Source organism: Salmo salar, chromosome 07 (assembly GCF_965601325.2).
Source record: "Salmo salar chromosome 07, fSalSal1, whole genome shotgun sequence".
In the NCBI taxonomy this organism is placed as follows: Eukaryota; Metazoa; Chordata; class Actinopteri; order Salmoniformes; family Salmonidae; genus Salmo; species Salmo salar.
In genome coordinates, this window is record NC_138297.1 from 27,862,001 (window position 1) to 27,878,265 (window position 16,265).

The 16,265-nt window shown below is 41.1% G+C and overlaps 12 non-coding genes across 12 annotated transcripts; all 12 read right to left on the reverse strand.

The window, feature by feature from the left end:
* Positions 1-1,043: 1,043 nt before the first annotated feature.
* On the reverse strand, positions 1,044-1,117 carry trnan-guu (transfer RNA asparagine (anticodon GUU)). The gene has a single exon. It is a non-coding gene; the product is annotated as a tRNA-Asn (tRNA).
* A 1,107-nt stretch (positions 1,118-2,224) lies between these two features.
* On the reverse strand, positions 2,225-2,298 carry trnan-guu (transfer RNA asparagine (anticodon GUU)). Its single transcript has one exon. It is a non-coding gene; the product is annotated as a tRNA-Asn (tRNA).
* Positions 2,299-4,592: 2,294 nt separating this feature from the next.
* Positions 4,593-4,666, reverse strand: trnan-guu (transfer RNA asparagine (anticodon GUU)). Its single transcript has one exon. It is a non-coding gene; the product is annotated as a tRNA-Asn (tRNA).
* A 1,107-nt stretch (positions 4,667-5,773) lies between these two features.
* On the reverse strand, positions 5,774-5,847 carry trnan-guu (transfer RNA asparagine (anticodon GUU)). The gene has a single exon. It is a non-coding gene; the product is annotated as a tRNA-Asn (tRNA).
* Positions 5,848-6,954: 1,107 nt separating this feature from the next.
* On the reverse strand, positions 6,955-7,028 carry trnan-guu (transfer RNA asparagine (anticodon GUU)). Its single transcript has one exon. It is a non-coding gene; the product is annotated as a tRNA-Asn (tRNA).
* A 1,113-nt stretch (positions 7,029-8,141) lies between these two features.
* trnan-guu (transfer RNA asparagine (anticodon GUU)) lies at positions 8,142-8,215 on the reverse strand. Its single transcript has one exon. It is a non-coding gene; the product is annotated as a tRNA-Asn (tRNA).
* Positions 8,216-9,328: 1,113 nt separating this feature from the next.
* Positions 9,329-9,402, reverse strand: trnan-guu (transfer RNA asparagine (anticodon GUU)). The gene has a single exon. It is a non-coding gene; the product is annotated as a tRNA-Asn (tRNA).
* A 1,113-nt stretch (positions 9,403-10,515) lies between these two features.
* trnan-guu (transfer RNA asparagine (anticodon GUU)) lies at positions 10,516-10,589 on the reverse strand. The gene has a single exon. It is a non-coding gene; the product is annotated as a tRNA-Asn (tRNA).
* A 1,113-nt stretch (positions 10,590-11,702) lies between these two features.
* On the reverse strand, positions 11,703-11,776 carry trnan-guu (transfer RNA asparagine (anticodon GUU)). The gene has a single exon. It is a non-coding gene; the product is annotated as a tRNA-Asn (tRNA).
* A 1,113-nt stretch (positions 11,777-12,889) lies between these two features.
* Positions 12,890-12,963, reverse strand: trnan-guu (transfer RNA asparagine (anticodon GUU)). The gene has a single exon. It is a non-coding gene; the product is annotated as a tRNA-Asn (tRNA).
* A 1,107-nt stretch (positions 12,964-14,070) lies between these two features.
* trnan-guu (transfer RNA asparagine (anticodon GUU)) lies at positions 14,071-14,144 on the reverse strand. The gene has a single exon. It is a non-coding gene; the product is annotated as a tRNA-Asn (tRNA).
* A 1,113-nt stretch (positions 14,145-15,257) lies between these two features.
* On the reverse strand, positions 15,258-15,331 carry trnan-guu (transfer RNA asparagine (anticodon GUU)). Its single transcript has one exon. It is a non-coding gene; the product is annotated as a tRNA-Asn (tRNA).
* Positions 15,332-16,265: the final 934 nt, after the last annotated feature.

Genomic DNA, 16,265 nt, shown 5'->3' on the forward strand with positions numbered 1-16,265 from the left:
GAGTTTACGAAACAACAACACTTTGTTCCAATGGTTGTGTCAACGTGCATCGAAAGTGCCGCAACATTTTCAAGGAAGTAGCCCTGTAGTTTTCTAACGTTTGTTAGCTTTTTGAATGGCCTTAAAAGGGCAAAAATGTAGCACAATGTTCGTCAGCGCAACATTATATAAAAAGGCATCTGGCAGGAGTAAATTCAGCCACAATCACAAATATAATTTGATAAATATATATCTTAAACAACTGCGTTTTCACAAATGTAATATATGATCGCCAAGCCCATTCAAAATAATTAGGGGACTGACCCCGGAAGAATGATGTAATGGCGTGTCACTTTCATGGCGTATAGGCACACATATTCACACAAACACACACATACTGGACCAACATTGTCCTTCAAGCGAAATACATTTAAATGCTAAGGGTTTTCATGCCAGATTGACATCATTTACATTGTCATACTTGCCGGATTAATATGAATAAATGATATGTTCCATGGAGACCACAGAATGATCAACCTATTGAGTAACAGAATATCAGAGACCATTGACAGCCATTTAGGTATAGTATAGCAGCAGGTATAGGAACTTGTCATCTTTCATGTTCAACAACACACCAATCACATGTGACAATAGGAAACAAAGCAGGTCAAAAGCCAGTTTACTGTAAATCCAGGAAGGTCTTTCCACATCACTATAAATGGAAAGAAAGCATCTCTGGGTGGGCTCAAATCACCAACCTTTAAACTAACGGCCTAAGGCGCTAACCAATTGCGCCACAGAGACTTGTGGTTATATTGACCCTCAGCAGGCCAAAGTCTCATGGAAGCTAACTACATGTCAGGAAGTTTCACATCGCTACAATCTGAAAAATGTCATCCATGGGTGGTGTCGAAGGACCAATCTTTAGATAGATTGTCAAACACACTAACTGATTGCACTAGAGATGCTTGTGTTGGCATTGACCCTCAGCAGCACAAAATAACAGGGAATCTCATTACAGGATGTCACATTCGCATCATGGAGCACAACAAACTGAAAACTCTCGTCCCTGGGTGGGCTCGAACCACCAACCTTTAGATTAACAGTCTAACGCGCTAACCAATTGCGCCACAGAGACTTGTTGTGTATCTGACCCTGACACTTGATCGCTGGCCATCCGTGTTCTCATCCAACAGTACATGGAGTTTACGAAACAACAACACTTTGTTCCAATGGTTGTGTCAACGTGCATCGAAAGTGCCGTAAAATTTTCAAGGAAGTAGCCCTGTAGTTTTCTAACGTTTGTTAGCTTTTTGAATGGCCTTAAAAGGGCAAAAATGTAGCACAATGTTCGTCAGCGCAACATTATATAAAAAGGCATCTGGCAGGAGTAAATTCAGCCACAATCACAAATATAATTTGATAAATATATATCTTAAACAACTGCGTTTTCACGAATGTAATATATGATCGCCAAGCCCATTCAAAATAATTAGGGGACTGACCCTGGAAGAATGATGTAATGGCGAGTCACTTTCATGGCGCATAGGCACACATATTCACACAAACACACACATACTGGACCAACATTGTCCTTCAAGCGAAATACATTTAAATGCTAAGGGTTTTCATGCCAGATTGACATAATTTACATTGTCATACTTGCCGGATTAATATGAATAAATGATATGTTCCATGGAGACCACAGAATGATCAAGCTATTGAGTAACATAATATCAGAGACCATTGACAGCCATTTAGGTATAGTATAGCAGCAGGTATAGGAACTTGTCATCTTTCATGTTCAACAACACACCAATCACATGTGACAATAGGAAACAAAGCAGGTCAAAAGCGAGCTTACTGTAAATCCAGGAAGGTCTTTCCACATCACTATAAATGGAAAGAAAGCATCTCTGGGTGGGCTCAAATCACCAACCTTTAAACTAACGGCGTAAGGCGCTAACCAATTGCGCCACAGAGACTTGTGGTTATATTGACCCTCAGCAGGCCAAAGTCTCATGGAAGCTCACTACAAGTCAGGAAGTTTCACATCGCTACAATCTGAAAAATGTCATCCATGGGTGGTGTCGAAGCACCAATCTTTAGATAGATTGTGAAACACACTAACTGATTGCACTAGAGATGCTTGTGTTGGCATTGACCCTCAGCAGCACAAAATAACAGGGAATCTCATTACAGGATGTCACATCCGCATCATGGAGCACAACAAACTGAAAACTCTCGTCTCTGGGTGGTCTCGAACCACCAACCTTTAGATTAACAGTCTAACGCGCTAACCAATTGCGCCACAGAGACTTGCTGTGTATCTGACCCTGACACTTGATCGCTGGCCATCCGTGTTCTCATCCAACAGTACATGGAGTTTATGAAACAACAACACTTTGTTCCAATGGTTGTGTCAACGTGCATCGAAAGTGCCGCAAAATTTTCAAGGAAGTAGCCCTGTAGTTTTCTAACGTTTGTTAGCTTTTTGAATGGCCTTAAAAGGGCAAAAATGTAGCACAATGTTCGTCAGCGCAACATTATATAAAAAGGCATCTGGCAGGAGTAAATTCAGCCACAATCACAAATATAATTTGATAAATATATATCTTAAACAACTGCGTTTTCACAAATGTAATATATGATCGCCAAACCCATTCAAAATAATTAGGGGACTGACCCTGGAAGAATGATGTAATGGCGAGTCACTTTCATGGCGTATAGGCACACATATTCACACAAACACACACATACTGGACCAACATTGTCCTTCAAGCGAAATACATTTAAATGCTAAGGGTTTTCATGCCAGATTGACATCATTTAAATTGTCATACTTGCCGGATTAATATGAATAAATGATATGTTCCATGGAGACCACAGAATGATCAAGCTATTGAGTAACATAATATCAGAGACCATTGACAGCCATTTAGGTATAGTATAGCAGCAGGTATAGGAACTTGTCATCTTTCATGTTCAACAACACACCAATCACATGTGACAATAGGAAACAAAGCAGGTCAAAAGCGAGCTTACTGTAAATCCAGGAAGGTCTTTCCACATCACTATAAATGGAAAGATAGCATCTCTGGGTGGGCTGAAATCACCAACCTTTAAACTAACGGCCTAAGGCGCTAACCAATTGCGCCACAGAGACTTGTGAATATATTGACCCTCAGCAGGCCAAAGTCTCATGGAAGCTCACTACAAGTCAGGAAGTTTCACATCGCTACAATCTGAAAAATGTCATCCATGGGTGGTGTCGAAGCACCAATCTTTAGATAGATTGTCAAACACACTAACTGATTGCACTAGAGAGGCTTGTGTTGGCATTGACCCTCAGCAGGACAAAGTAACAGGGAATCTCATTACAGGTCCAGGATGTCACATCCGCATCATGGAGCACAACAAACTGAAAACTCAAGTCCCTGGGTGGGATCGAACCACCAACCTTTAGATTAACAGTCTAACGCACTAACCAATTGCACCACAGAGACTTGTTGTGTATCTGACCCTGACACTTGATCGCATGTCATCCGTGTTCTCATCCAACAGTACATGGAGTTTACGAAACAACAACACTTTGTTCCAATGGTTGTGTCAACGTGCATCGAAAGTGCCGCAACATTTTCAAGGAAGTAGCCCTGTAGTTTTCTAACGTTTGTTAGCTTTTTGAATGGCCTTAAAAGGGCAAAAATGTAGCACAATGTTCGTCAGCGCAACATTATATAAAAAGGCATCTGGCAGGAGTAAATTCAGCCACAATCACAAATATAATTTGATAAATATATATCTTAAACAACTGCGTTTTCACGAATGTAATATATGATCGCCAAGCCCATTCAAAATAATTAGGGGACTGACCCCGGAAGAATGATGTAATGGCGTGTCACTTTCATGGCGTATAGGCACACATATTCACACAAACACACACATACTGGACCAACATTGTCCTTCAAGCGAAATACATTTAAATGCTAAGGGTTTTCATGCCAGATTGACATCATTTACATTGTCATACTTGCCGGATTAATATGAATAAATGATATGTTCCATGGAGACCACAGAATGATCAACCTATTGAGTAACAGAATATCAGAGACCATTGACAGCCATTTAGGTATAGTATAGCAGCAGGTATAGGAACTTGTCATCTTTCATGTTCAACAACACACCAATCACATGTGACAATAGGAAACAAAGCAGGTCAAAAGCCAGTTTACTGTAAATCCAGGAAGGTCTTTCCACATCACTATAAATGGAAAGAAAGCATCTCTGGGTGGGCTCAAATCACCAACCTTTAAACTAACGGCCGAAGGCGCTAACCAATTGCGCAACAGAGACTTGTGGTTATATTGACCCTCAGCAGGCCAAAGTCTCATGGAAGCTAACTACAAGTCAGGAAGTTTCACATCGCTACAATCTGAAAAATGTCATCCATGGGTGGTGTCGAAGGACCAATCTTTAGATAGATTGTCAAACACACTAACTGATTGCACTAGAGAGGCTTGTGTTGGCATTGACCCTCAGCAGCACAAAATAACAGGGAATCTCATTACAGGATGTCACATCCGCATCATGGAGCACAACAAACTGAAAACTCTCGTCCCTGGGTGGGCTCGAACCACCAACCTTTAGATTAACAGTCTAACGCGCTAACCAATTGCGCCACAGAGACTTGTTGTGTATCTGACCCTGACACTTGATCGCTGGCCATCCGTGTTCTCATCCAACAGTACATGGAGTTTACGAAACAACAACACTTTGTTCCAATGGTTGTGTCAACGTGCATCGAAAGTGCCGCAAAATTTTCAAGGAAGTAGCCCTGTAGTTTTCTAACGTTTGTTAGCTTTTTGAATGGCCTTAAAAGGGCAAAAATGTAGCACAATGTTCGTCAGCGCAACATTATATAAAAAGGCATCTGGCAGGAGTAAATTCAGCCACAATCACAAATATAATTTGATAAATATATATCTTAAACAACTGCGTTTTCACGAATGTAATATATGATCGCCAAGCCCATTCAAAATAATTAGGGGACTGACCCTGGAAGAATGATGTAATGGCGAGTCACTTTCATGGCGCATAGGCACACATATTCACACAAACACACACATACTGGACCAACATTGTCCTTCAAGCGAAATACATTTAAATGCTAAGGGTTTTCATGCCAGATTGACATAATTTACATTGTCATACTTGCCGGATTAATATGAATAAATGATATGTTCCATGGAGACCACAGAATGATCAAGCTATTGAGTAACATAATATCAGAGACCATTGACAGCCATTTAGGTATAGTATAGCAGCAGGTATAGGAACTTGTCATCTTTCATGTTCAACAACACACCAATCACATGTGACAATAGGAAACAAAGCAGGTCAAAAGCCAGTTTACTGTAAATCCAGGAAGGTCTTTCCACATCACTATAAATGGAAAGAAAGCATCTCTGGGTGGGCTCAAATCACCAACCTTTAAACTAACGGCCGAAGGCGCTAACCAATTGCGCAACAGAGACTTGTGGTTATATTGACCCTCAGCAGGCCAAAGTCTCATGGAAGCTAACTACAAGTCAGGAAGTTTCACATCGCTACAATCTGAAAAATGTCATCCATGGGTGGTGTCGAAGGACCAATCTTTAGATAGATTGTCAAACACACTAACTGATTGCACTAGAGAGGCTTGTGTTGGCATTGACCCTCAGCAGCACAAAATAACAGGGAATCTCATTACAGGATGTCACATCCGCATCATGGAGCACAACAAACTGAAAACTCTCGTCCCTGGGTGGGCTCGAACCACCAACCTTTAGATTAACAGTCTAACGCGCTAACCAATTGCGCCACAGAGACTTGTTGTGTATCTGACCCTGACACTTGATCGCTGGCCATCCGTGTTCTCATCCAACAGTACATGGAGTTTACGAAACAACAACACTTTGTTCCAATGGTTGTGTCAACGTGCATCGAAAGTGCCGCAAAATTTTCAAGGAAGTAGCCCTGTAGTTTTCTAACGTTTGTTAGCTTTTTGAATGGCCTTAAAAGGGCAAAAATGTAGCACAATGTTCGTCAGCGCAACATTATATAAAAAGGCATCTGGCAGGAGTAAATTCAGCCACAATCACAAATATAATTTGATAAATATATATCTTAAACAACTGCGTTTTCACGAATGTAATATATGATCGCCAAGCCCATTCAAAATAATTAGGGGACTGACCCTGGAAGAATGATGTAATGGCGAGTCACTTTTATGGCGCATAGGCACACATATTCACACAAACACACACATACTGGACCAACATTGTCCTTCAAGCGAAATACATTTAAATGCTAAGGGTTTTCATGCCAGATTGACATAATTTACATTGTCATACTTGCCGGATTAATATGAATAAATGATATGTTCCATGGAGACCACAGAATGATCAAGCTATTGAGTAACATAATATCAGAGACCATTGACAGCCATTTAGGTATAGTATAGCAGCAGGTATAGGAACTTGTCATCTTTCATGTTCAACAACACACCAATCACATGTGACAATAGGAAACAAAGCAGGTCAAAAGCGAGCTTACTGTAAATCCAGGAAGGTCTTTCCACATCACTATAAATGGAAAGAAAGCATCTCTGGGTGGGCTCAAATCACCAACCTTTAAACTAACGGCGTAAGGCGCTAACCAATTGCGCCACAGAGACTTGTGGTTATATTGACCCTCAGCAGGCCAAAGTCTCATGGAAGCTCACTACAAGTCAGGAAGTTTCACATCGCTACAATCTGAAAAATGTCATCCATGGGTGGTGTCGAAGCACCAATCTTTAGATAGATTGTGAAACACACTAACTGATTGCACTAGAGATGCTTGTGTTGGCATTGACCCTCAGCAGCACAAAATAACAGGGAATCTCATTACAGGATGTCACATCCGCATCATGGAGCACAACAAACTGAAAACTCTCGTCCCTGGGTGGGCTCGAACCACCAACCTTTAGATTAACAGTCTAACGCGCTAACCAATTGCGCCACAGAGACTTGCTGTGTATCTGACCCTGACACTTGATCGCTGGCCATCCGTGTTCTCATCCAACAGTACATGGAGTTTATGAAACAACAACACTTTGTTCCAATGGTTGTGTCAACGTGCATCGAAAGTGCCGCAAAATTTTCAAGGAAGTAGCCCTGTAGTTTTCTAACGTTTGTTAGCTTTTTGAATGGCCTTAAAAGGGCAAAAATGTAGCACAATGTTCGTCAGCGCAACATTATATAAAAAGGCATCTGGCAGGAGTAAATTCAGCCACAATCACAAATATAATTTGATAAATATATATCTTAAACAACTGCGTTTTCACGAATGTAATATATGATCGCCAAGCCCATTCAAAATAATTAGGGGACTGACCCTGGAAGAATGATGTAATGGCGTGTCACTTTCATGGCGTATAGGCACACATATTCACACAAACACACACATACTGGACCAACATTGTCCTTCAAGCGAAATACATTTAAATGCTAAGGGTTTTCATGCCAGATTGACATCATTTACATTGTCATACTTGCCGGATTAATATGAATAAATGATATGTTCCATGGAGACCACAGAATGATCAAGCTATTGAGTAACATAATATCAGAGACCATTGACAGCCATTTAGGTATAGTATAGCAGCAGGTATAGGAACTTGTCATCTTTCATGTTCAACAACACACCAATCACATGTGACAATAGGAAACAAAGCAGGTCAAAAGCGAGCTTACTGTAAATCCAGGAAGGTCTTTCCACATCACTATAAATGGAAAGATAACATCTCTGGGTGGGCTGAAATCACCAACCTTTAAACTAACGGCCTAAGGCGCTAACCAATTGCGCCACAGAGACTTGTGATTATATTGACCCTCAGCAGGCCAAAGTCTCATGGAAGCTCACTACAAGTCAGGAAGTTTCACATCGCTACAATCTGAAAAATGTCATCCATGGGTGGTGTCGAAGCACCAATCTTTAGATAGATTGTCAAACACACTAACTGATTGCACTAGAGAGGCTTGTGTTGGCATTGACCCTCAGCAGGACAAAGTAACAGGGAATCTCATTACAGGTCCAGGATGTCACATCCGCATCATGGAGCACAACAAACTGAAAACTCTCGTCCCTGGGTGGGCTCGAACCACCAACCTTTAGATTAACAGTCTAACGCGCTAACCAATTGCGCCACAGAGACTTGCTGTGTATCTGACCCTGACACTTGATCGCTGGCCATCCGTGTTCTCATCCAACAGTACATGGAGTTTATGAAACAACAACACTTTGTTCCAATGGTTGTGTCAACGTGCATCGAAAGTGCCGCAAAATTTTCAAGGAAGTAGCCCTGTAGTTTTCTAACGTTTGTTAGCTTTTTGAATGGCCTTAAAAGGGCAAAAATGTAGCACAATGTTCGTCAGCGCAACATTATATAAAAAGGCATCTGGCAGGAGTAAATTCAGCCACAATCACAAATATAATTTGATAAATATATATCTTAAACAACTGCGTTTTCACGAATGTAATATATGATCGCCAAGCCCATTCAAAATAATTAGGGGACTGACCCTGGAAGAATGATGTAATGGCGTGTCACTTTCATGGCGTATAGGCACACATATTCACACAAACACACACATACTGGACCAACATTGTCCTTCAAGCGAAATACATTTAAATGCTAAGGGTTTTCATGCCAGATTGACATCATTTACATTGTCATACTTGCCGGATTAATATGAATAAATGATATGTTCCATGGAGACCACAGAATGATCAAGCTATTGAGTAACATAATATCAGAGACCATTGACAGCCATTTAGGTATAGTATAGCAGCAGGTATAGGAACTTGTCATCTTTCATGTTCAACAACACACCAATCACATGTGACAATAGGAAACAAAGCAGGTCAAAAGCGAGCTTACTGTAAATCCAGGAAGGTCTTTCCACATCACTATAAATGGAAAGATAACATCTCTGGGTGGGCTGAAATCACCAACCTTTAAACTAACGGCCTAAGGCGCTAACCAATTGCGCCACAGAGACTTGTGATTATATTGACCCTCAGCAGGCCAAAGTCTCATGGAAGCTCACTACAAGTCAGGAAGTTTCACATCGCTACAATCTGAAAAATGTCATCCATGGGTGGTGTCGAAGCACCAATCTTTAGATAGATTGTCAAACACACTAACTGATTGCACTAGAGAGGCTTGTGTTGGCATTGACCCTCAGCAGGACAAAGTAACAGGGAATCTCATTACAGGTCCAGGATGTCACATCCGCATCATGGAGCACAACAAACTGAAAACTCTCGTCCCTGGGTGGGCTCGAACCACCAACCTTTAGATTAACAGTCTAACGCGCTAACCAATTGCGCCACAGAGACTTGCTGTGTATCTGACCCTGACACTTGATCGCTGGCCATCCGTGTTCTCATCCAACAGTACATGGAGTTTATGAAACAACAACACTTTGTTCCAATGGTTGTGTCAACGTGCATCGAAAGTGCCGCAAAATTTTCAAGGAAGTAGCCCTGTAGTTTTCTAACGTTTGTTAGCTTTTTGAATGGCCTTAAAAGGGCAAAAATGTAGCACAATGTTCGTCAGCGCAACATTATATAAAAAGGCATCTGGCAGGAGTAAATTCAGCCACAATCACAAATATAATTTGATAAATATATATCTTAAACAACTGCGTTTTCACGAATGTAATATATGATCGCCAAGCCCATTCAAAATAATTAGGGGACTGACCCTGGAAGAATGATGTAATGGCGTGTCACTTTCATGGCGTATAGGCACACATATTCACACAAACACACACATACTGGACCAACATTGTCCTTCAAGCGAAATACATTTAAATGCTAAGGGTTTTCATGCCAGATTGACATCATTTACATTGTCATACTTGCCGGATTAATATGAATAAATGATATGTTCCATGGAGACCACAGAATGATCAAGCTATTGAGTAACATAATATCAGAGACCATTGACAGCCATTTAGGTATAGTATAGCAGCAGGTATAGGAACTTGTCATCTTTCATGTTCAACAACACACCAATCACATGTGACAATAGGAAACAAAGCAGGTCAAAAGCGAGCTTACTGTAAATCCAGGAAGGTCTTTCCACATCACTATAAATGGAAAGATAACATCTCTGGGTGGGCTGAAATCACCAACCTTTAAACTAACGGCCTAAGGCGCTAACCAATTGCGCCACAGAGACTTGTGATTATATTGACCCTCAGCAGGCCAAAGTCTCATGGAAGCTCACTACAAGTCAGGAAGTTTCACATCGCTACAATCTGAAAAATGTCATCCATGGGTGGTGTCGAAGCACCAATCTTTAGATAGATTGTCAAACACACTAACTGATTGCACTAGAGAGGCTTGTGTTGGCATTGACCCTCAGCAGGACAAAGTAACAGGGAATCTCATTACAGGTCCAGGATGTCACATCCGCATCATGGAGCACAACAAACTGAAAACTCAAGTCCCTGGGTGGGATCGAACCACCAACCTTTAGATTAACAGTCTAACGCACTAACCAATTGCGCCACAGAGACTTGTTGTGTATCTGACCCTGACACTTGATCGCTGGTCATCCGTGTTCTCATCCAACAGTACATGGAGTTTACGAAACAACAACACTTTGTTCCAATGGTTGTGTCAACGTGCATCGAAAGTGCCGCAACATTTTCAAGGAAGTAGCCCTGTAGTTTTCTAACGTTTGTTAGCTTTTTGAATGGCCTTAAAAGGGCAAAAATGTAGCACAATGTTCGTCAGCGCAACATTATATAAAAAGGCATCTGGCAGGAGTAAATTCAGCCACAATCACAAATATAATTTGATAAATATATATCTTAAACAACTGCGTTTTCACGAATGTAATATATGATCGCCAAGCCCATTCAAAATAATTAGGGGACTGACCCCGGAAGAATGATGTAATGGCGTGTCACTTTCATGGCGTATAGGCACACATATTCACACAAACACACACATACTGGACCAACATTGTCCTTCAAGCGAAATACATTTAAATGCTAAGGGTTTTCATGCCAGATTGACATCATTTACATTGTCATACTTGCCGGATTAATATGAATAAATGATATGTTCCATGGAGACCACAGAATGATCAAGCTATTGAGTAACATAATATCAGAGACCATTGACAGCCATTTAGGTATAGTATAGCAGCAGGTATAGGAACTTGTCATCTTTCATGTTCAACAACACACCAATCACATGTGACAATAGGAAACAAAGCAGGTCAAAAGCGAGCTTACTGTAAATCCAGGAAGGTCTTTCCACATCACTATAAATGGAAAGATAACATCTCTGGGTGGGCTGAAATCACCAACCTTTAAACTAACGGCCTAAGGCGCTAACCAATTGCGCCACAGAGACTTGTGATTATATTGACCCTCAGCAGGCCAAAGTCTCATGGAAGCTCACTACAAGTCAGGAAGTTTCACATCGCTACAATCTGAAAAATGTCATCCATGGGTGGTGTCGAAGCACCAATCTTTAGATAGATTGTCAAACACACTAACTGATTGCACTAGAGAGGCTTGTGTTGGCATTGACCCTCAGCAGGACAAAGTAACAGGGAATCTCATTACAGGTCCAGGATGTCACATCCGCATCATGGAGCACAACAAACTGAAAACTCAAGTCCCTGGGTGGGATCGAACCACCAACCTTTAGATTAACAGTCTAACGCACTAACCAATTGCGCCACAGAGACTTGTTGTGTATCTGACCCTGACACTTGATCGCTGGTCATCCGTGTTCTCATCCAACAGTACATGGAGTTTACGAAACAACAACACTTTGTTCCAATGGTTGTGTCAACGTGCATCGAAAGTGCCGCAACATTTTCAAGGAAGTAGCCCTGTAGTTTTCTAACGTTTGTTAGCTTTTTGAATGGCCTTAAAAGGGCAAAAATGTAGCACAATGTTCGTCAGCGCAACATTATATAAAAAGGCATCTGGCAGGAGTAAATTCAGCCACAATCACAAATATAATTTGATAAATATATATCTTAAACAACTGCGTTTTCACGAATGTAATATATGATCGCCAAGCCCATTCAAAATAATTAGGGGACTGACCCCGGAAGAATGATGTAATGGCGTGTCACTTTCATGGCGTATAGGCACACATATTCACACAAACACACACATACTGGACCAACATTGTCCTTCAAGCGAAATACATTTAAATGCTAAGGGTTTTCATGCCAGATTGACATCATTTACATTGTCATACTTGCCGGATTAATATGAATAAATGATATGTTCCATGGAGACCACAGAATGATCAAGCTATTGAGTAACATAATATCAGAGACCATTGACAGCCATTTAGGTATAGTATAGCAGCAGGTATAGGAACTTGTCATCTTTCATGTTCAACAACACACCAATCACATGTGACAATAGGAAACAAAGCAGGTCAAAAGCGAGCTTACTGTAAATCCAGGAAGGTCTTTCCACATCACTATAAATGGAAAGATAACATCTCTGGGTGGGCTGAAATCACCAACCTTTAAACTAACGGCCTAAGGCGCTAACCAATTGCGCCACAGAGACTTGTGATTATATTGACCCTCAGCAGGCCAAAGTCTCATGGAAGCTCACTACAAGTCAGGAAGTTTCACATCGCTACAATCTGAAAAATGTCATCCATGGGTGGTGTCGAAGAACCAATCTTTAGATAGATTGTCAAACACACTAACTGATTGCACTAGAGAGGCTTGTGTTGGCATTGACCCTCAGCAGGACAAAGTAACAGGGAATCTCATTACAGGTCCAGGATGTCACATCCGCATCATGGAGCACAACAAACTGAAAACTCAAGTCCCTGGGTGGGATCGAACCACCAACCTTTAGATTAACAGTCTAACGCACTAACCAATTGCGCCACAGAGACTTGTTGTGTATCTGACCCTGACACTTGATCGCTGGTCATCCGTGTTCTCATCCAACAGTACATGGAGTTTACGAAACAACAACACTTTGTTCCAATGGTTGTGTCAACGTGCATCGAAAGTGCCGCAACATTTTCAAGGAAGTAGCCCTGTAGTTTTCTAACGTTTGTTAGCTTTTTGAATGGCCTTAAAAGGGCATAAATGTAGCACAATGTTCGTCAGCGCAACATTATATAAAAAGGCATCTGGCAGGAGTAAATTCAGCCACAATCACAAATATAATTTGATAAATATATATCTTAAACAACTGCGTTTTCACGAATGTAATATATGATCGCCAAGCCCATTCAAAATAATTAGGGGACTGACCCCGGAAGAATGATGTAATGGCGTGTCACTTTCATGGCGTATAGGCACACATATTCACACAAACACACACATACTGGACCAACATTGTCCTTCAAGCGAAATACATTTAAATGCTAAGGGTTTTCATGCCAGATTGACATCATTTACATTGTCATACTTGCCGGATTAATATGAATAAATGATATGTTCCATGGAGACCACAGAATGATCAACCTATTGAGTAACAGAATATAAGAGACCATTGACAGCCATTTAGGTATAGTATAGCAGCAGGTATAGGAACTTGTCATCTTTCATGTTCAACAACACACCAATCACATGTGACAATAGGAAACAAAGCAGGTCAAAAGCCAGTTTACTGTAAATCCAGGAAGGTCTTTCCACATCACTATAAATGGAAAGAAAGCATCTCTGGGTGGGCTCAAATCACCAACCTTTAAACTAACGGCCTAAGGCGCTAACCAATTGCGCAACAGAGACTTGTGGTTATATTGACCCTCAGCAGGCCAAAGTCTCATGGAAGCTAACTACAAGTCAGGAAGTTTCACATCGCTACAATCTGAAAAATGTCATCCATGGGTGGTGTCGAAGGACCAATCTTTAGATAGATTGTCAAACACACTAACTGATTGCACTAGAGAGGCTTGTGTTGGCATTGACCCTCAGCAGCACAAAATAACAGGGAATCTCATTACAGGATGTCACATCCGCATCATGGAGCACAACAAACTGAAAACTCTCGTCCCTGGGTGGGCTCGAACCACCAACCTTTAGATTAACAGTCTAACGCGCTAACCAATTGCGCCACAGAGACTTGTTGTGTATCTGACCCTGACACTTGATCGCTGGCCATCCGTGTTCTCATCCAACAGTACATGGAGTTTACGAAACAACAACACTTTGTTCCAATGGTTGTGTCAACGTGCATCGAAAGTGCCGCAAAATTTTCAAGGAAGTAGCCCTGTAGTTTTCTAACGTTTGTTAGCTTTTTGAATGGCCTTAAAAGGGCAAAAATGTAGCACAATGTTCGTCAGCGCAACATTATATAAAAAGGCATCTGGCAGGAGTAAATTCAGCCACAATCACAAATATAATTTGATAAATATATATCTTAAACAACTGCGTTTTCACGAATGTAATATATGATCGCCAAGCCCATTCAAAATAATTAGGGGACTGACCCTGGAAGAATGATGTAATGGCGTGTCACTTTCATGGCGCATAGGCACACATATTCACACAAACACACACATACTGGACCAACATTGTCCTTCAAGCGAAATACATTTAAATGCTAAGGGTTTTCATGCCAGATTGACATCATTTACATTGTCATACTTGCCGGATTAATATGAATAAATGATATGTTCCATGGAGACCACAGAATGATCAAGCTATTGAGTAACATAATATCAGAGACCATTGACAGCCATTTAGGTATAGTATAGCAGCAGGTATAGGAACTTGTCATCTTTCATGTTCAACAACACACCAATCACATGTGACAATAGGAAACAAAGCAGGTCAAAAGCGAGCTTACTGTAAATCCAGGAAGGTCTTTCCACATCACTATAAATGGAAAGATAGCATCTCTGGGTGGGCTGAAATCACCAACCTTTAAACTAACGGCCTAAGGCGCTAACCAATTGCGCCACAGAGACTTGTGATTATATTGACCCTCAGCAGGCCAAAGTCTCATGGAAGCTCACTACAAGTCAGGAAGTTTCACATCGCTACAATCTGAAAAATGTCATCCATGGGTGGTGTCGAAGCACCAATCTTTAGATAGATTGTCAAACACACTAACTGATTGCACTAGAGAGGCTTGTGTTGGCATTGACCCTCAGCAGGACAAAGTAACAGGGAATCTCATTACAGGTCCAGGATGTCACATCCGCATCATGGAGCACAACAAACTGAAAACTCTCGTCCCTGGGTGGGTTCGAACCACCAACCTTTAGATTAACAGTCTAACGCGCTAACCAATTGCGCCACAGAGACTTGCTGTGTATCTGACCCTGACACTTGATCGCTGGCCATCCGTGTTCTCATCCAACAGTACATGGAGTTTACGAAACAACAACACTTTGTTCCAATGGTTGTGTCAACGTGCATCGAAAGTGCCGCAAAATTTTCAAGGAAGTAGCCCTGTAGTTTTCTAACGTTTGTTAGCTTTTTGAATGGCCTTAAAAGGGCAAAAATGTAGCACAATGTTCGTCAGCGCAACATTATATAAAAAGGCATCTGGCAGGAGTAAATTCAGCCACAATCACAAATATAATTTGATAAATATATATCTTAAACAACTGCGTTTTCACGAATGTAATATATGATCGCCAAGCCCATTCAAAATAATTAGGGGACTGACCCTGGAAGAATGATGTAATGGCGAGTCACTTTCATGGCGCATAGGCACACATATTCACACAAACACACACATACTGGACCAACATTGTCCTTCAAGCGAAATACATTTAAATGCTAAGGGTTTTCATGCCAGATTGACATAATTTACATTGTCATACTTGCCGGATTAATATGAATAAATGATATGTTCCATGGAGACCACAGAATGATCAAGCTATTGAGTAACATAATATCAGAGACCATTGACAGCCATTTAGGTATAGTATAGCAGCAGGTATAGGAACTTGTCATCTTTCATGTTCAACAACACACCAATCACATGTGACAATAGGAAACAAAGTAGGTCAAAAGCGAGCTTACTGTAAATCCAGGAAGGTCTTTCCACATCACTATAAATGGAAAGATAGCATCTCTGGGTGGGCTGAAATCACCAACCTTTAAATTAACGGCCTAAGGCGCTAACCAATTGCGCCACAGAGACTTGTGAATATATTGACCCTCAGCAGGCCAAAGTCTCATGGAAGCTCACTACAAGTCAGGAAGTTTCACATCGCTACAATCTGAAAAA